General features: G+C 38.7%; 1 protein-coding gene across 6 annotated transcripts in view; it reads left to right on the plus strand.

Annotated features, from left to right (window-relative positions):
• The window catches only part of ZBTB20 (zinc finger and BTB domain containing 20), a 642,360-nt gene that overhangs the window by 78,604 nt on the left and 542,953 nt on the right, over positions 1–20,803 (plus strand). Inside the window, exon 2 of one of the 6 annotated variants that reach the window (XM_042458099.1) lies at positions 5,004–5,074. The exons of the other annotated variants lie outside the window; for them this stretch is intronic. The gene's annotated coding sequence lies outside the window, so the exon portion shown is untranslated. The remainder of the gene's footprint in view (positions 1–5,003; positions 5,075–20,803) is intronic. 6 annotated transcript variants of the gene reach the window in all.

Raw genomic sequence — 20,803 nt, forward strand, 5'->3', positions numbered from 1 at the left:
GCTATAACTTTTAATCAGTTTAATTAGTTAGTTGACATGCACACTTATTCATATGGCTCTTACTAACACAGTGAGTGTTACTTCAGAGTAAATATGTATCGAGGGGCACTGTTAACAACTCTTTTTTTTTGTTGTTTCTTAAAATCCTTATAGTTTTTTCCCTTAATTATGATGTTAATATGTGCTTCAAAAAACTGTGATGAAAGACATCATCTTAAAAATTTTTACTCAACTTCAGGAGCACTTTTTCCTCATAGGTGTTTGCTGTGACACATTTGTATCATACTAATAAAATTATATAAAAATAAAAAATACTGTTTTAGTCACAGTAACATTTAAGCATATTTTATTTCAAAACAAATTTCGTTAATTGAGGCTGCAGTTCAGTACATGTGTACATGAGTGTTAGTCACATTTAACTCCAGAAGCAGCCTATTTCTCAGCAAGGTTATATTGAATTACACAGTAAACTTCATTTAATCCACAGTTTGGGAATGTTCAGGTCTCATGACATTTTGGACTACAATTCCTGTAGGGGTCATTGGGATTTGAAGTTTATGGGCTAATTTAGGGATGGGAGTCATGTGGTCAGAATTCAGTTCCCAGCATTCTTCACTATTGGCTGTGCCAGGGCTGCTTGGAGCTGTAGTAAAGTGTCATCTTGCCTGACTCAGTTCCTCACCTAGATCCAGTGCAACAGTGTACATAACAAGTTATGTGAACACTTTTGTGGTCCTTCAGCACACTATCAGTTGCTCATTTGATTCATTAGCCATATGTGCAAATGAAAACTAGTTGTTGGATCCTCCCACGGCACAAAGTCCAGAACTAGGTATCTGCAGGTGCAGCCTCATTTCTGCAAGTGCAGTGGTAGCATGGGATGCTGGCCCAAAACACCTAGAGAGCCACCCCATTTTTAATCTGATGGCATCCCTATTGAATTTCCCTCTGAAGCATGAGAGAATTTCAGTTCAGAATGCTGTTAAGCCTTTTGAAAAGGCTTAATTTAAATTCAATGGATGGTCTTCAAATATTAATGGAAGATTAAAAGTATGGGCATTGGCAGTCAATCAGATGTTGCTCTCTTGATACCTTGACAAGGTGTGCATAGATGTATGGTCAATAAAAGGTCCATATTAATGAGGTAAAATATGTATAAAGATTGAGGCAAAGATCATCTCCTTCCCCCACCCTCTTTCTATCACTTACTGGAGGAAAAAGATAAAGCCACCTAACAGCAAAATATTCTTTAGGGCAGAGGGTTGGACTGGGTAATGTTATGGTCCATCCATTATTAAGATTATTATAATTCTTCTATCAATTGTGGGAAGCAAAGAAAAGGCCAACTACAGCAGAGAAAGCGCTGACTATCACAGGCAATTTGGTATACTAGAGATTAACTTTGTGGCTGTGTATACCAGCCAGTCTTTTGAAGAGAATCTTTCCTGTAAATGATATTTGTTTGTGCACAAATGTCTCATTTGGGGAGAAGCCAAACAAGGAATTATTGTTACTGGGCAAAGTACGTACTGATTGTGGTCTGGATTTAGTATAGTGTTTGCACTATGGTTGAAAGGAAGCATATCCACCATGATTAGTTTGTGTTTTATATACACTCTTAGCCTCTGCCCAGACACCTTCTTTAAGCATGCTTTGGTAAATTTGCATTACAGAGACCTAGTTATTCATCTTCTGTTTCAGTAGAATGCTTCTCCTCCTAACTAAGGATGTTGGGCTGTGTGCATCAGCCAATCTTTTGAGGAGAATCTTTCCCATACTTGCTGGCACACCCCTCTGGCACGCATGGGCAACTGTAGGCTAAACTCTGTAGAATAAAGATTCTTTTATCCCTTTGTCTGACACATTTCATTTTATGAGTTTGGATAATCCTGTTCTGCAAAAGCAGGCATTGTTATTTTCAATAAGCAGCCTGGGTTCACCAGAGCGAGTGTTGTAGGCAAAGATACAAGGTTTTAGGGCTAGTCCCTCTGTGCTGTGTTGCTACTGATCTTGTGACCACAATGGCCGAACGGACTATAAATAAAAAAGAGGAAATGATTGATTGATAGATAGATAGATAAATAGATAGATAGATAGGAAAGCCAGATAATTACCTATCATAATAACTAACTATCGTTTGCTTGTGTTGTTTAAAGAAGATTTAACAGTGTTTATGCATCCAACCTTGGCAAGTACATAAAGACTAGATTACTTGAGTAACAATGGTTCTGTATAATATAGTATAATATTCAGCATAAGGAATGTTGCATATTATTTGCCCACTCTTAATTCAAATAAAATATTATATATATCTAAAATCTGATTACATTATTTATGATATCCTTGTGCTTTCCCTCAAAGAAGAGGGATACCAACAGTCCTACTGTAAAATACAAATTGCTAACTATTTTCAAATCGTGTGCTACTTTTACTAGAAGAGAGTGAGCAATAATAGGAACAAGATAAAAACAACTGAAACATATGTAATAATAACAAAAATCACAGAACAGTTGAGGCATAACATCCAAGTACATTTAATGTGCAGCCCTAGAGACAAGGAACATTTTTAAAAAATCTGCTGTATTCAAAAGTAGTTTATGAAAAGAAAAGCAGGCTGTCCTGGTAAGCCTTCAAGAGGGTGCCATTACTGAAAAGGCAATGATCCTGCTGATTGAGGGAATGTGGCTTAGTTGGCTACATGGGAACGGGATTCATACCTGAATAGTTCCTCTAGGCCAGAGAGGTCTGAAGTTTGAGTGTTGGACTAGGACTCGGGGAGACCAGGGTTAGAAACCCACCAAGTGACCATGGGCAGATAACATTCCCTCAACTTCAAAGGAACCCTCTCTGAACAATTCAAGAGAAGTAATAGTGCCACTGTATTCTGCTCTGGTCAGGCCCCACCTAGAATATTGTGTCCAGTTCTGGGCACCACAATTCAGAAAGGACATTGAGAAACTGGAGCGTGTCCAAAGGAGGGCGACAAAAATGGTGAAGGGTCTGGAAACCATGCCCTATGAGGAACGACTTAGGGAGCTGGGGATGTTTAGCCTGGAGAAAAGAAGGTTAAGAGGCGATATGATAGCCCTGTTTAAATATTTGAAAGGATGTCATGTTGAAGAGGGAGCAAGCTTGTTTTCTGCTGCTCCAGAAAACAGGACCTGGAACAATGGATGCAAGCTACAGGAAAAGAGATTCCATCTGAACATTAGGAGGAACTTCCTGACAGTAAGGACTGTTTGACAGTGGAATGCACTCCCTCGGAGGGTGATAGAGTCTCCTTCCTTGGAGGTCTTTAAACAGAGGCTGGATGGCCATCTGTCAGGGATGCTTTGATTTGGATTTCCTGCATGGCAGGGGGTTGGACTGGATGGCCCTAGTGGTCTCTTCCAACTCTACGATTCTATGATTCTGTGATTCTATGAATTCTTTCTGAGACAACTCTGTGATAAATTTTACCTTATGGCTTCATAAGATTGAAATGATTTGAAGGCACACAACAACAACAACAGCAACAACACTGTTCTACCCTCAGATCATGAAGGACTTTAAGGGCCTTAAAATGAAACAGCAACCAAGTAAAATCAGTGAGATATGCCTTCTGCTGTTGACTAAGGTAGCACAGTCAGTTGTCCTATCTGTGGAATTTTCATCCACAGATTCAAGCATCCACGGCTTGAAAATATTTTTAAAATAATAAATTTCAAAAAGCATACCTTGATTTTGCCATTTTTTAAAAAAAATTACTATGCTGTTGTATTAAATGGGTCTTGAGCATCCATGGACTTTGGTATTCACGGGGGGTCCTGAGACCAAAACCCAGCATATACCAAGGGCCTACTATAATTGAACTGCTGCACTCATCAAGGGCATCCCTCATATAAATCACATAACAGTACTCTGAAAATAGAAAGGTATGCATTACAATAATAAGCCGCTTAGAATGCATAGAATTGCATTAGTCAGGTACACCTTTTTTAAAGTTCTCAAACAGCTTGGTTTCAGGATCTGTTTGATTGCAGCTTCAGACTGTTTTTAAGTGTCAGCTGTTTCCCCACAGTTTAAACACATTTGATAGCAATATTATAAAAGTAACTTACCCCTCTCCTTTTCAGTGTTCAGGTTGTCTACCTTTTACAATGACTGAGATAACAATTGTTAAAATTTATTTTAAAATATTCTAAGAGGAAATCACAAATATAAACAAACAATATTTTGTAAACCACCATGAGATCTTTGGAAATAGGGTGGAATATAAATATTTTACTACAATAAAAATAATAAAATACATGTTAAAATTATATTCTTTTCCTACTATAGAACACAGTTGGCTCAGCAAAGATGGAAAAGTTTGGTCATAAGCATTTGGAATAATAGTCTATAACAATCTTCTTTAGACTTTGAACTTTAAAAACTCTTCAAAATGTTTCTACAGTATCTGAATTGTGACTACTTCTTTCCCCTTTTAAGATGCATTCTATGATTCACTGACTAGTAAGCCTATAGTTAATGTAAGGTACTTTTTGTGTTCAGTTTACTGATGTATGTTTATTGTATATATTGATGAATGAGTCAGTTATAGCTTATAGCTGCCAAATATACTACTAAAGCCCTACGTACTTAACATAGGAAATGTCTTTAATTTTGCTTTTAGGTGCACTATTATAAGAGGCTATATAATTATAAATAATTCATAAAACTACCTTTTACATTCTTTGGGAAACTAAAAGTACTGAAAATGTTCACATTTCATGGTAAAGTCATAGTCTTTATTACTTTATTACTGCAAGATAATTTTACCTTTAAATTTTACTAAATCCGTTGTTGGAAACAGAAATTTCTCTCTCCTTTTGAAATGGTTTTGTGTTTCATATTCATATTTATTTACTTGCTTATTAAATACAATGTTAAAAAAGAAGAAGAGATCATCAACACAAAATTCTAGTAGTTTTGCAACTGCTAAGAATTATCTCTTAAAAATGTGGGTTTTTTTTTCTTTGTAGATTGATTGTCTTACCTCTTGGATTACCGATGTTGGTAAGAAGAGAAAAGCAGTGCTTGATTCCTAGTGAAAGTATGTCTATTTTGTTGTTCTGACTTGTGAGAACTGAAGATATTATTTTGAATGCAGCACTTAACTTTTGCAAGAATTTTAGACTATATAGCAAAGGAATGATAAATAATCCTATTAATTTCTGGAAGCATGCATGAGGTTTTTACTTCCTCCCCTCCTCTTTCAATCCGTTTTTTTGTTTTTGTTTTGTTTTGTTTAGTAGTGTGCAAGTTTGCTATAAATTAGTACTGCTGGCTTGCAAGAAAATGTCAGCCCCAAAGGCCAGCTTATACAACAATTTTGTTTCCACTATTAAGCTATGTGTTTTCTTTGGCTTTTAAAAATTCAAATAGTTGCAGTCTGATTTTTAAAACAAAATTCTAATATGAAAATATTGGACTGCCCATTAATTTTCAGCTGGAATGATTCCTGCCTCCCCCCCCCCCCCATATGGAATATTTAATACACACGGGTGTCCATGCAGATTTTTATTTAACATGTCTCTATCTGTCTGCAAACCTTCAGACTATGTGAGCCTCACATTTTGTCTCTTACTACGAAAAAAGACTGGCTTAAATACAGTTGCCCCTCCATTTTTGCGGACTTGGAGTCCGTGTCCCTCACCCATTTGTATGGATGGATGGGGACAAAATGGGGTACGTGCCGCCAGGCAAGGCAATGGGGCTTGAATATTGGCGATTTTTTGTTTTCATTGGGGGGGTCCAGAACAGGCCCCCCACAAAAACGGAGAGGCAACTGTATTTAAATGCACTTATAACTGAAATAATTTTTCAATCCTAAATGGTTAACAGATATCTTTTTCCTGGTTTATGGCTAGCAGATTATTTCTCTCTGTATTTGAACCTGAAGTACAAGATAAGATTTCAAAAAGTAGGCAGATGACACCTTTCATGTCGTCTCCTGATAAGACAGCAAATACCATCTTACTAAGAAAAATAAGTAAATATGTATACATGACTGTCTCTGAATCTATATCGAATGTGGTTTAAATGTGAAATGTTTCTTAGGTGTTCAAGGTGGTAGTGGGGGCAAGGAGGCTCAATTGGGGCAGCAACTTCTGTTGCTGATGTGTTGATAATAAAATCAGAAGGCAGAGGGTGCTATTTTACATTAAAATGTATGTAATTTGGAAGCAGGATCCTTGTCACTTTACCCAAGACTTGGGAAAGTCTTGGGCCATGGTAGTTGAGGATTCTGGGAGTTCTAGTCCATCTTCCTCTGTTTTCAGCTCTGTACTCTTCAAACCTCATCTGAGCCATATCAGACTGATGTTGGCGAGATACAGACCACCCCTTTGGGCAGCCTGCACCCACCCCTTTCCCCACCGGATGGGGGCCTGAGCAGCCACAGTGGCAGCCCTGGAGGCCCCAATCCACTGCTTTTCCAGGCCTCAGGAAAGCGGCAAAATGCTGCTCCCCCCCCCTGGCCTGGAAAGGGGTGCCCTTGGGGCTTCATGTCCCAGGACACCCCAGGGAGCCGCTGCCGGGAGAGAAAGGGGCTGCTCAGCCCCTTTCCCTCCGGCTTTGTTCCCACAGCCGTTTGGTGGCAGCGGGAAAGAGGCACTCCCCAGGAAGGAGCTCTTTTTGGAGCTCCTTCCGGCGCCACAAATAGGGCGTCCTATGCACCCTGTAATGGCATGAGCATGTCACGCCTGCGCTGTGATACGCTGTGTGGATGCAATGTGGCTGTTACATCAAAATGGCGGTGCCCATCTTTACAGGGCGTCGCCATTTTGACATATGGAGTACATGGTAGGGTTAGAGAGCGTCTGTAAAGGATGCTCCAAGGCAACCCTAGCACATACTCAGTGTGTGCTAAAAGGCTCGTCTGGAGAGGGCCGTTGGAGTTGGACTTGAAAAAGTGTCTTTTTAGTAGGAGAAGACAACTTTGTGTAATGATATAGCACATGAACTTTTTAATTTGTATGATAATAATAATAATAATAATAATAATAATAAATTTTATTTGTGTTTCCCTGCCTCTCCCATTGGATCGAAGCGGGGTTACAGACTAATTAAAAACCATTACACAATCTTATAAAAACCGGATAAATAAACTCCAATATAAAATTCTACAAACTCTATAGACAACATACAACAGGGTAAGGCAAGGAATCAATCACATCGGAATACTATTCATTCTGCAGAGGGGAAGGCTTGGGAAAAGAGAAAGGTTTTAAGTCTCTTTTTGAATAATTCCAGGGGGGTTACAAGACGGAGCTCCTCGGGAAGACAATTTCAGATCCGTGGGGCTGATACGGAAAAAAGCCCTCTGGGAAGTAGAGACATATCTGGAAGATGGTATTTCCAACAGGTTCTTCCCGGATGTTCTAAGTATGTGGGGCGGATTATATGGGGAGATGCGGTCCCTCAAGTAACTTGGGCCCGAGCCATGTAGGGCTTTATAGGTGATAACCATAAATGAAAAAATTAATAAAGATATTTATTAAAAAGAGAGAGAGAAAAAAGAAAAAGTGTCTGAGTTGGAGGAGTGAGGAGTAATGGAGGAGAAGTTCATGTCATCTACCCACATATTTTTGGTATAATGAAACACACACACACACACACACACACACACACACACACACACACTGTTTTCTGTGTGGCACAACTGGATAACTGAGTAACCAAAGTTTTGCTTTGCTTTAGGTGCTGTCATTTGATGTTCTCATGACTTTGAATGAAAATATGTTCATCTGATTAAGGCAACCATGTTAGTTTGTTGTTTTCATTTATACATTGTCTGGAAACCAATATTGTGTTCTTTGAGATGGAATATGATGACTGAAAGAAAGCTAAATCTAAACATCTTTGTAAATCTAAAGATGTTTTTAAATCTATAAGATGTATAAGGAAAATCTGAAAGAAAAACAAAAACATTTGCTTTATCCATTACCCCAAAATGCCAATTAATAAATAAATTTCAAAATACTTTAATTTAAAAAAACAACAACAACACTAAATTAGTCAGTATGCCAAACAGGAATTTGGGAATGTGGACATACATTTTCCTCCGAGTCTTTGTCATTTGAGTGAACTGAAATAAATTACTAAAATCTCAATCCTACATTTTGAAACAGGAGGATAACTCTGGCGGGGTACAAACCGCCGCTTTGCGGCACTCCCCCACCACCGCCATTTGCTCCGTGCGGGAGCCGCAGCAGCCAAACCGCGCAACTCCCGCGCGGAGCAAAAAAGAAGCTCCATTTTGGAGCTTCTTTTTGTGGCACCTCTATGACGTCGCGAGGCGCCTGGCGCGGACTCGCGACGTCATAGGCGCCGCGACACGTCTGGACGCTATGCGTCCAGTACGTAAAGATGGCGGCGCCCATGTAGAAGGTGCGCCGCCATCTTGTACGTATAGGATACGTACTAGGGTTAGGGGGGTGCGGAAGCACCGCCCCTTCCTAACCCTAGTACGTATCCTATACGTACTATATGGCGGTGTGTATCCCGCCTCTGTCTACTTCTGCCTTCAGATATATAGCAGGCGTAGGAAGGAACAGGTAATGCCACCTCTGAGTATTGCTTGCCTAAGATAATCTTATAAAAATTCATGAAGTCGCCATATGTCAATAGGCAACTTGAAGGCACGTACACACACACAAGTGTTGCAGTGTTATGATTTTCAGTGTGGAATCATCTTTATACAAAGCTTTTCACATTGGTATAGCAGAAGTTAATAAAGTGAAGATGTTAATTATAAGTAGAAGCATGAGAGTTGCTCCTTTGTTAAATGGAACTATGACATGTGACTGAACACTACATGCCGTTTTTGCTACTGTTTTCATTTGTGTGTCTTTCATGGTTTTCAGTAATTAAGGACATGATCTGTGACATTGCTCTCTTCCCTTTGCCAGCAGGCATTTAAACCAGCTCTGTTGGCCCTCATGCACTGGTTACTGTGGTTCAGAAGACATTACTGTGGTGTAGTGGTTAGAGTACTTGGACTTTGAGTACAAGGACTTGTGTTCAAACATGTCCTAGCCTTGGGATAAGGAAAAAATAAGCTAATTGATAAATAATTTGGCTGTGAAGCTCACCTTGATGCAGTCACCATCTCTTGATTTAACATACCTCACAGCACAGCTGTGTGTATGAGACTGGAGAGGAGGACAATATGCACTATCTTCAGCTCATTGGAGAAAAGACAGTATACAAGTACATCAAACAAAACCAAAGTTCTGTACTTCATAGTTTATTATGTTACTGTCACATCCAGGCTTCAGTAATTAAAATTTAGAAAACCTTTATTAAGAAAACTATCGATCCAGTCCAGAGATATTAATTGTCAGAACTGAATAGCAAATGTTAGCATTTCTTAATTAAACTTTGTACAATTACAAATCCATGGTGGGTTTAATTCTCATTCATTATATATTTTTTTAAAACACATTTTGTCCCTCTCATTCCAGTACTGCCCATTCATAGTTGTTACAGCTAGATTTTCCCACAGAAATAACCTTGAGTAATCTTGACTCAAGCTCACTTCCCTTCTGTTGTTATCTCAGCACCTGTGCTTAAGATCACCTTGCCCCAAGAATAGCTGTTTCCACTGCATAACCCATTACATTAACTTCCCAATAAATTATGTTAGGCAGGGTGCACCTGCAACTCTTGAGAGTTAAATTGGGCAGAATGGGAAACTGCAGTTAGTATTGGGTATATTGGCTATCCATAGTTCTTGTGAAGCCTGTGAAGGTGGACTGGTTGCAGGATCAAAGGAAATTCCACATGGATGGGCCTTTTGCTGCTCCTTCTGTGCGCCTCTGAGGTTGGCTGGTAAATGACAACAGTTCCCAGTGAAATCTTTGGGTCCTGGCACATAGGATAATTTCATGGCTTGTGACTGGCCATAGACTGTGCTTCCTGGCCTGAATATGTAGGGGCTGGATTGTGCCAAATAGGTGATTAATATTTAATCTATTGACTATAGTGTAGCTCATATCTCACTCCTGGCAGAGTTATTAAATTGTGGCAAGGAGACCTTGTGGGTGTATCCCACAGAGGAAGTTGGAATAAGACTGTTTCTTATAAAAGGATTTAAGGGGTTTAGGACAGCCTCTCTGGGTTGCAGCTCAGAGGAAGAATTACCCATTCCTTGTAGATTCTCATTTTGAAAAATTACACAATGAACTTTAGAATTTAAGACTTTGGTTTACACATTTTTCTATTGGTTGTCCGAGCAATACCCAATCTATCAATACCTATCCATTATGCTTTGATTCTTGACATTATGAAGAGTTTTCTATTCTTTGACTTTATCTTGTAAATATGCCACATTTCTGGGGAAATGGGATTGTTAGACTCTGAGCAGAGGGAAGAGAATTCTCTGGCAAAATTAAAGCTGTGCATTTTTAATTTGGCACAGGGGTAGTCCTAAAGAATAAACAACAACAAAAGATGAAGACCTGCCAGGATAGTAGAAATTTAGTGCTGGAATCAAGCCAGTATCTTTTAATAGAAAAAGCTCTCTAAATGCTACTTTGAAAAATATTAGTTTGGTTTGGTTCCACATTCAGTCCAAAGGCTTATTGTTGTGAAACACACCTTATTGTGACACACACCTTCATGTGATTGCTAGTACACAGACTGACAGAATTGCTCAGTACTTTGCATTAAAGAAGACCATGATTGTGTGTGGCCACCCAATATATGACAAGGAACAAAGCACTCTTGTTAGTAAAAAAAAAAAATACCATATGAAATCATGACAGTTTTTGAGCTTAACTATTTGCTCTCACTAGAAAATGCAAGAGTACAAAATAATGTTTGCATGTCACAACAAAATAGAATGTGAAACCTGGTTTGTGTGTGAACCTGTCTCTACGTAATAAGCCTTTAAACAGCCACAAATAACAATTTGAACCTGTGGTTGAATTCTGGTTTGTTTAAACTATGGCTAGTTGTGGTTTCCTATTCCCATTGTGGCTTGTTTATGCACTGTTTCCCTAACTGCCCATCTTGAAACAGGAGTTAATAAAAGGAGAAGAAGAGAAGCAAATCAGAAATTGGTAAGACAAGTTCATGGTTTGTTTTTACTCATTAGCCCTGAAGTTTTTGGCTTAAATAAAAATCTATGTCTAACACAAATCAGCGACTTCCTATCAACCATTCTGCTTCTTCAGTGTTTATTTTACCAATAAGCCTTATCTTATGTGCTTTTAGTGGATTCATCTTCAGAAATGATAACTTTCTTAAACTTTCAGAGGTTGAGAAATTGGTAGGAATTTATTATGTTTTTTTTTCTTGAAGGAGCAATTAATAATTTTAACAATTTTCTTCTCATTGTGAGAAAGTCCTAGAAAACCATACAGTTCTGAATGGCTATCCACAATGTGGGACTTCTGTGCAAAATTCACATATGGTTATTTTGCACATAAAATAGCATTTTCCACAGTGGAAATAGTATTTCTGTATATTTCTACAAAGGAAATGTAGTTAAATAACATGTGAAATTTGCATAGAATAAATCTCCAGTTTCAGCGTAGGAAATAATATGTCTGCATAGAAGTATTTTCTCTTTTCTATGCAAAACAACAAGTATTTCTTTTGTGCAGAACAAGTCCAGAAGCTGAAAGGTTTCTCATCAGGGTTTCTCAACACTTGAAAAGCATGCTTTTCAACAATTTTGCAAATATTTTCAGATATTCTTTCCATCCTGAAAATCAGTGGCTGTGAAACTCAATTGGGTGACATAAGACTAACCATTATCTCTTAGTCTAACATACATTTCAGGGTTGTTGTAAGGATAAAGATGTGAAAAAGGACTATGCTTAGCATTTTTCCACTTTGTAGGAAAAGCAAAATATACATATAACAAATAGATAAATAATAGAATTTTAGGGAATTGATGGTACTTCTGTTTGAATATTATGGTTTTGAGGGATCAATTGCATGCAGGTAAAACAGAGCTACATTCACAAGGGAAAAACCTAATTCTCCTAAGATTGCATGCTATACTACTTAAGAAGGTTTATAGGCTATCTCATGGTTGGATTTTTTCCCCCTATAGTAATAAATAAATTCTTACTACTCAGAGTACTAGACGATTAGGTAAAAGGTGAACTAGGTTTTGACATGCTAACTTTACAATGTGAAGGACTGTTTTTAACTTGAGAGAATATTCAGATACACAGTTTTCGATTTAGAATATTATTAATGCTGATAATGTAGAGTAGTACTTGGGAAAATAGTGTGACATAGTTGTTTGAGCATTGGACCATGACTCTCAAAACCAGGGTTTGAATCTTTGTTAGACCATGGAAACCCACTGGGTCACCTTGGGGAAGCTGCACACTTAGCCTCAGAAAACTCTGTGTTAGGTTCCCTTTAGGGTCACCATATGTTGGAAAAGACACACAACAGCAATAAAAGTAATTGGTGCTTGCGTCTAAAATGAATCAGAAAGTAATCTGGAGTAAATGAATAATAAAAGAAACATACCTATAATGCACTGCTTTCTTAAATTCATTATACATATTTAACAGAACCCAGCTGCAGTCCTAGCTCCCCTTCAAAGTGCAAGGACCCAACAGTGGGAGGCAAAAAAACTTGCACAAGCAGCAAGTAAATGGGACCCATGGTCTGCGAAGTCTCTACACTAATGCACAGAGCATGGGAAATAAGCAAGATGAACTTGAACTCCTAGTACAACAAAGCAAATACAATATAATAGGCATCACTGAAACCTGGTGGGATGAGTCTCATGATTGGAATGTGGAAATAGAGGGGTATAACCTTTTAAAGAGAAATAGGCCAAACAGGAAAGGAGGAGGAATAGCACTATATGTCAGAGATATTTACACCAGTGAAGAGATCCAGGACATCAGTCATGGAAGCCAGGTGGAGAGCATCTGGATAAAAATTAAAGGGGAGGGAAACGACAAGGATGTTACGGTGGGAGTCTACTACAGACCCCCAAGTCAGACTGAGGAATTGGATGATATCTTTCTAGAACAGATGCCCACACAGTCAGAAAACAGAGATGTAGTAGTGATGGGCAACTTCAACTATCTCTTTCTTTGATAAAATTACCAGCTTGGTAGATGAAGGGAATGCTGTGGATATAGTATATCTTGATTTCAGTAAGGCCTTTGACAAGGTTTCCCATGACATTCTTGCAAACAAGCTTGTAAAATGTGGGCTAGACAAGGCAACTGTTACATGGATTTGTAATTGGTTGACTGACCGAAGCCAAAGGGTGCTCAACAATGGCTCTTTTTCAGCCTGGACAGAAGTGACCAGTGGGGTCCCACAGGGCTCTGTCCTGGGCCCAGTGTTATTCAACATCTTTATCAATGACCTGGATGACAGAATTGGGAGCATACTTATCAAATTTGCAGATGACACCAAATTAGGAGGAATAGCTAATACTCCAGAGGACAGAGGACTAGTCTGAATAGACTAGAAAGCTGGGCCAAAGCTAACAAAATGAAATTCAACACAGAGAAATGTAAGGTACTGCACTTAGGGCAGAAAAATGAAATGCACAGATATAGGATGGGGGACACCTGGCTGAATGAAACTACATGTGAAAGGGATCTGGGAGTCCAAGTAGACCACAAGTTGAACATGAGTCAACAGTGCGATGCGGCAGCTAAAAAAGGTCAATGCAATTTTAGGCTGCATCAATAAAAGTATAGTGTCTAGATCAAGAGAAGTAATAGTGCCACTGTATTCTGCTCTGGTCAGGCCCCACCTGGAATATTGTGTCCAGTTCTGGGCACCACAATTCAAAAATGACATTGAGAAACTGGAGCGTGTCCAAAGGAGGACGACTAAAATGGTGAAAGGTCTGGAAATCTTGCCCTATGAGGAACGACTCAGGGAGCTGGGGATGTTTAGCCTGGAGAAGAGAAGATTTAAGAGGTGTTATGATAGCCCTGTTTAAATATTTGAAAAGATGTCATATTGAGAAGGGAGCAAGCTTGTTTTCTGCTGCTCCAGAGAACAGGACCCGGAACAATGGATGCAAACTCCAGGAAAAGAGATTCCACCTCAACATTAGGAAGAACTTCCTGACAGTAAGGGCTGTTCGACAGTGGAACACACTCCCTCGGAGTGTAGTGGAGTCTCCTTCCTTGGAGGTCTTTAAGCAGAGGCTATATGGCCATCTATTGGGGATGCTTTGATTGGATTTCCTGCATGGCAGGGGGTTGGACTGGATGGCCCATGCAGTCTCTTCCAACTCTATGATTCTATGTTTCAAGGAATATAACCCTTTTAGCAACCACAGTAGAAAGATTTTAACAATGAGGGATTCATGCAATAGCAGCAGATCTCAAAAATGCAGAACCATGTGTTTATTTGCACTAAAATTGATCCTTCAGAAATGTCTTTCAAACTGGATCCACTGATGGGCAAAATGTACAAATCTGGATTAAAAAAAAACAGGTTTCCTAGAATTTGATTGCTAGATGTAGAATCCAGAACTAAAGCCTCTGATCAAGCAAAGATACTTGCCTTTATGTAAAAAGGGTTTTAAATTATTTTTCCCACAGTGTGCAAAAAGCCAGTTGACATTTGATGGTCCTACAGCTTTATTGTTTGCAACATCAGTATCTTCAGGCAGAAAAAAGTAATTAAAAGTATTTTGTGTATGAATTTCATGTTTAGACTTGGGTCTCAACTCTGTGATATCTCATTATGTCCTGTATATGCAAGTATTACAAAATTCAAAGAAAACCAAAATTCAAAACACTTCTTATCCCAAGCATTTTGGATAAGGGATACTCACTCTGTATTTAAAAAAAAATAGCTGTTCAGAATCTAAAATGAAGGCATTTTTGTGCTTTATCCAAATGAATGGCCTGTACCATCTGTTTCCCACACCTCAACCTTGCATTCCTTGTTTGAAAAGTTTTCTGTAGTGATGAAATGTATTTTCATACCAGTACATTTATATTGAGTAAGTTCTCCAACTTTACAGACTGTATTTGACTAATGGCTTGTCCCTTCCTGCTTCCCCAGCACTCCTCTAAACTGTCAGTAAGGCAAAAGGTGTGAAAGTTATTTGTTCAACATGCCACAGACTTCATTTTTAAAAGTCAAGATGCTTTATTTACTTAGAGCTAAAAACTGTTTTAAAAATGCTCACCTGGACAAGATGTTTGTGTGAACACTCTATCCATAGGTATTTTAAAACATTGGGAGTCTAAGGTTTTGTTTTTGCATCATTTTAATAAAAATGGATGGATCTCTAAGAGGCAGCACTGTAGCTTAGGTGTTGACAGAATATCTTTTACTGGCCAGAAAATAGTGCTGAGCTTTGAACAGTTTTAGTCTAGATGTATGAATTTATCTACAGTTTTCCCCCAGTTTGTGAACATTTTAATCATGTAGAGTGTATTTGCTTTCCTTTTATTCATCTGTGTACTTAATAGGCAGATGCCATGGTAGGTTCCAGAGCTGAGGAGTCTACAGTTGTGTTGTCCCAGACCCTGTATAATAAATTCAAGCTCTGTACGTAGGTAGGTTATAGCATGGCAATGAAGTGAAATAAATCAGTGTTTCTCAAACGGTGATCCTTCAAATATTTAGGACTTCACATCCCAGTATTCCTGACCTTTGGCCATACATCCTGGGACTTTTGAAGTCCAAAACATCTGGAGAATCAAAGTTTGAGAACCCTTGGAATAAATTATACTAAATGGGGGAAGGACAAAGTGCTGCTTTCTAGCTGTTGTTGGACTACAGTTCCCATTAGCTCTAGCCATCATGACCAGTGGATAGAAATGCTGGAAACTGAGGCCCAACAACCTCTGAAGACACATTGTTGAAATCTGCTGTATATTTCGTAGAGAAATAATGGCCCTGTCCAGATGAGCCTTTAAGTACGTGCTGGCGACGTACTAGGGTTGCCTCGGGGCATTGCTTATATACACCCTGCAACCCTAGTACGTCGCCAGGACGTCAAAATGGCGGCACTTTGTCTACATGGGCGCCGCCATTTTGACGTAACGGCTGCGTGTCCTTCCGCCACGCATATTGCTGGCGCGGACTTTAAATGAGTGGCCCCTTTCTCTCTTTCCCTACCATTGTAGGGGTGTCCTTGGGGCATGAAGCCCCAAGGACACCCCTTTCCAGGATGCTTTTGTCACTTCCCTGAGATCAGGAAAAGGGGCACGTGCAGGCCACCCCAAAGGGGCGGTCTGTATCCCACCTAAATTTCACAAGAGCACCATTTAATAACAGTGTAGCAGAAACTGAAGTCATCCCCTCTTTTTTAATCCTGGTACAGGGGCCTAAATAAAGGCACCAGAACCTGTCAAATCTAAAGAGAGTCAGCCCTGAGTAGTACTTGGATGGGAGACCACCAACGAATACTAGATGCTGTAGGCTCTGTTTCAGAGGAGGGAACTGGTAAAATCATCTCTGAGTATTCCTTGCCTAAGAAAACCCTATGAAATTTAAGAGTTTACCATAAATTGACAGGCAAAGGGGGCACAGGCACATACACACACACATACACAGGTCAAGGTTTTCTATATTTTGAAGGTTGTAAATTACTGTGTGCTGTGCATATAAATAAATAAAGAATATGACCTACAGAGGGATGCAATATATCACATCAAACACAGAAGAACCCATATCACACATTTCAACCAACAGAGTTTAGATAATTACCTGGAGAAGTGATTTACGGGAAAGAGCTCTAAAACAAAAATGCTTGAATTTAGATTAGATTTTTATTTTCTTTTATTCCTTTGATAGAGTTGTGGGTGAAACTATTTGGGTTTGCTTGTTTGCATGTTTCTCTCTTATCTTATCTGTTTCAAGGATTTCTATGGTATTGACATTTCCATTTGAGGTATTTAAAGAATGTTGAAACATACATATATATGCCATGAAACATATTTACTTTTTATTATGTTGTGTTCTGCCAACTTATTCTGCCTGCCAAAGTTTAAACAGAACTGTTGTAGTAAAGTCTCTCTCCTTCTTCCCCCATATTACAGCACTATATCAAAATCTTTTATTTTATCTTGTAAAGTATTTCTTGCCTGCTTTTAATTTATATAATATTTTTTACTAGTAATACCTATGTCTATTTCAAATATCCAGTAAAAACAAAGAAACATTAATTCAAATAGAAATTCCAGCCATTTTCCATTTTTCTTCTATTGTAACACATCAGATTTTTTAACAGATTTCTAAATAAATTCTGGTAGCAGGAACTCCACAGACCTCTTTGATATTTATTGAAATGACCTGTGTCATTTCAGCAGATGGTGAAGAATGTCATTTACCCCAATACTGAAAGTAAGGCTTTTCTTGAGTTGTGTAAGATATTTTTGATACATTTTATTTTTATTAACACCTCTGTTCTTAACAGTAAACTGTCTTTAGGTTGGTTCTGTAAAAGGAAATGACAAATGTCTTAAATTGCAACTTTAAGCAAAATACAACATCCATGTGCAAGTGTTAGAGCACTTAGAAAGTCATAAGCAAAAAGTGACAGTAATTCAGCATGCAGAAGCCCAAGGGATGACTGGAAGTTCTTGTTAAGACTTTAGACTTAGGTCTATACAACAATGAAACCATGCAACATTTTTGATTAAGCATTTTCTTTCCAGCTTTGGGAGTGTGGAGGGAGAAATCTGGTTTTATGCTGTAGGTCTCTCTAAACAACTTCTTGACATACCGTAATGCCATTTGTGTTACTGTTTTAGTGCAAGAGTCAAAAGGGACCCATTTCTCTGAAAACCTTATTGGTTGCTGTGATGTCAGCAAAGCCTGGGGCCCTGCTGTGAAATTGCAAAGTATGAAGAGAGATTTAGTTGTAGATTCTGCAAAATGACTCCCAGGTGTTTTGTGTACCAGCACAGGTAGAAATTACTGCTTATTGCTTTTAATGTAAGTTTGATTGGAATGTAACTAATTACACACAAGGTAAAATAACACAACAACAATGCATAAGCATGGCTATTTAAAAAGCAATACACTGCACATCCATTAATCAAGAGATTATAGAAAAAACACAGTGGACTTGATTGCAGCGTTCTCAGGGATGCATTCGTACTCCCCCCCCACTCCATAAGTAAAGGGATTCATTGAAACTGATTCCAAGTTGCTTCTGTTACCCTCTGTCATTGGCACCTAGAGGACATCACTGCTTTCCAAGACTGGCACTAAATTAACAGACAGTATTTCTATAAATCATAGAATCGTAGAGTTGGAAGGGATCTCAAGGGCCATCTAGTCAACCCTCTGCCATGCAGGAATACACAGACAAATCACTCCAGACAGGTAGCCATCCAGCCTCTGTTTAAAAATCTCCGAAGAAGGAGACTCCACCATACTCTGAGGGAGTGCATTTCACCGTCTTCTTACTGCCAGGAAGCCCTTCCCAATGTTGAGCTGGAATCTCTTTTTATCTTTCCTGAATCCACTGCCTAGGGTCCTGTTCTCTGGAGGTGCAGAAAACAGGCTTGCTTCATCCTCAGTATGACATGTCTTAAAATATTTAAACAGGGCTATTATATCATCTCTTAACCATCTCTTCTTCAGGCTAAACAGAACCCACTCTTCAAGTCTCTCATCATAGATTTCCATTTTGATCGCCTTCCTCTCAACATGCTCCAGCTTGTCAATGTTCTTTTTGAATTGCGGTACACAGACCTGGTATTCCAGGTGAGGCCTGGCCAAAGCAGAATACTGTGGTACTATTATTTCCCTGGAACCAGACACTATACTTCTATTGATGCAGTCTAGAATCGCATTGACTTTTTTAGCTGCACCATCACACTGTTTTCTCATGTTCAACTTGTGGTCTACTTGGACTCCCAGATCGCTTTCACATGTATTTTCATTCAGCCAGGTGTCCCCCATAATCCTATATCTGTGCATTTCATTTTTCTGCCCTAAGTGCGACACCTTACATTTCTCTCTGTTGAAATTCATTTTGTTAGTTTTGGCTCATCTTTCTAATCTTTTAAGGTAATTTTGAATTTTGATCCTGTCCTTTGGGGATTAGCTATTCCTCCCAATTTGGTGTCATCTGCAAATTTCATATGTATGTCCTCAATTCCTTCATCCTAGTCATTGATAAAGATGTTGAGTAGCACTGGGCCCAGGACAGAACCCTGTGACACCATGCTAGTCACTTATATCCAGAATGAAGAGGAGCCATTGATGAGTACACTTTGGGTTTGGTTGGACAACCAATTACAAATCCACCTAACAGTAGCCTTGCCCAGTCACCTTCTACTAAAGTGTTTGCAATCAAGAGGGACCTTGTTGAAAGCCTTACTGAAATCAAGATATGCTACATCCACAGCATTCCTTTTATCTACTAATCTAGTAATTTTATCAACAACAAAAAAAGGGAGATAAGATTAGTCTGGTATGATTTCTGTTTGAGAAACACATGTTGACTTGCACCTTGTGATTATGGCATTCCTTTCTAAATGTTTATAGAGTCTCTGTTTAATTAGCTGCTCTAGGATCCTTCCTGGTATTGATGTCAGATTAACCAGGCAGTAATTGTTTGGATCCTCTTTTCTTTTTCTTTTTCATTTTTTGAAGATGGAGACAACATTTGCCTTACTCCAGTCTGCTGGGACTTTTTCTATTCTCCAAGAATTCTCAAATATTATTGCCAATGGCTCTGAGATTACTTCTGCAAGTTGTTTTAATACTCTTGGATGTAGTTTATCTGGTCCTGGAGACTTGAATTCATTTAGATTAACCAGGTATTAATTACTACTTTTTTTACTTATTCTGTGCTGCATTTCACCTACTGCGTCCTCTGCTCCATTTTCCTCAGGCTGAACACCCTTTTCTTTTTGTGAGAAGATGCAGGCAAAAATGTGTTGCCTTTTCTCTGTCTCCTGTTAGCATTATGCCATCTACTCCATGCAGTGGCTCACCATTTCCTTCTTCTTCCTTTGATCTGTTCTAAGATTGATTTGTTTGTCTTTTGGGCTGTCTCCAGTATCCTCAGCACTCTTCTCTAGCACCACATCTCAAATGGGTTGTTTCTCTTTTTCTCCGTTTTCTTTACAGTTCAGTTCTTACATCCATACATGGCCATGGGGATTATAATGACATGTAAAATCTAACTTTGGTTTGGTTGTATATCCTTACACTTTAGGAACTTGTCTAGTTCTTTCATGGCAGCCCATCCCAATCTTCGTCTTCTTCTGATTTCTTGACTGTAGTATCTGTTCTGATCAATCTTTATTTCGCTTTTCTCATCTTGGTTGAATTTGTGTAGGTCCTCCATGGCCATTATTTTTGTTTTCTTTATGTTCAACAGTTGGTTCATCATGCCTACCTTGACTTTTTAAAATGGCTTTGGAAAAAAATATGTTACCAATACAGTTCTCACCCACCCCACCCCCATCTAGCTGTATTATTCTCCTTCCAAATTGGGTTGTAATGTGTGATTACATGGTGCTTATGTAATGGGGGGGGAGTGCTTAGCACTTTATGATTCATAACTATTAACTGATTATTTATTTATTATACTGTGAACAAATATTCACTAGGGAGGAACAACAACAGCATTTTTATATGACTTAGCCCAAACTACATTCTTACATTTTGGAAGGAAATGGCTTTGATTGATTTAACTCTTTAGCAACAGCAGTTCAACTAAGTCTTGTTCGCCTTCAGATCTCTTCCATAGAGCATCAGAAGAGCACATTTTGGGGTTCATAGATATGTACAAAACATAAAATTTCCATCCATGGGCTAAATCATAAAGATTATGACTTGGCATTTG

The sequence above is a fragment of the Sceloporus undulatus genome, chromosome 3 (assembly GCF_019175285.1).
Source record: "Sceloporus undulatus isolate JIND9_A2432 ecotype Alabama chromosome 3, SceUnd_v1.1, whole genome shotgun sequence".
NCBI lineage: Eukaryota > Metazoa > Chordata > Lepidosauria > Squamata > Phrynosomatidae > Sceloporus > Sceloporus undulatus.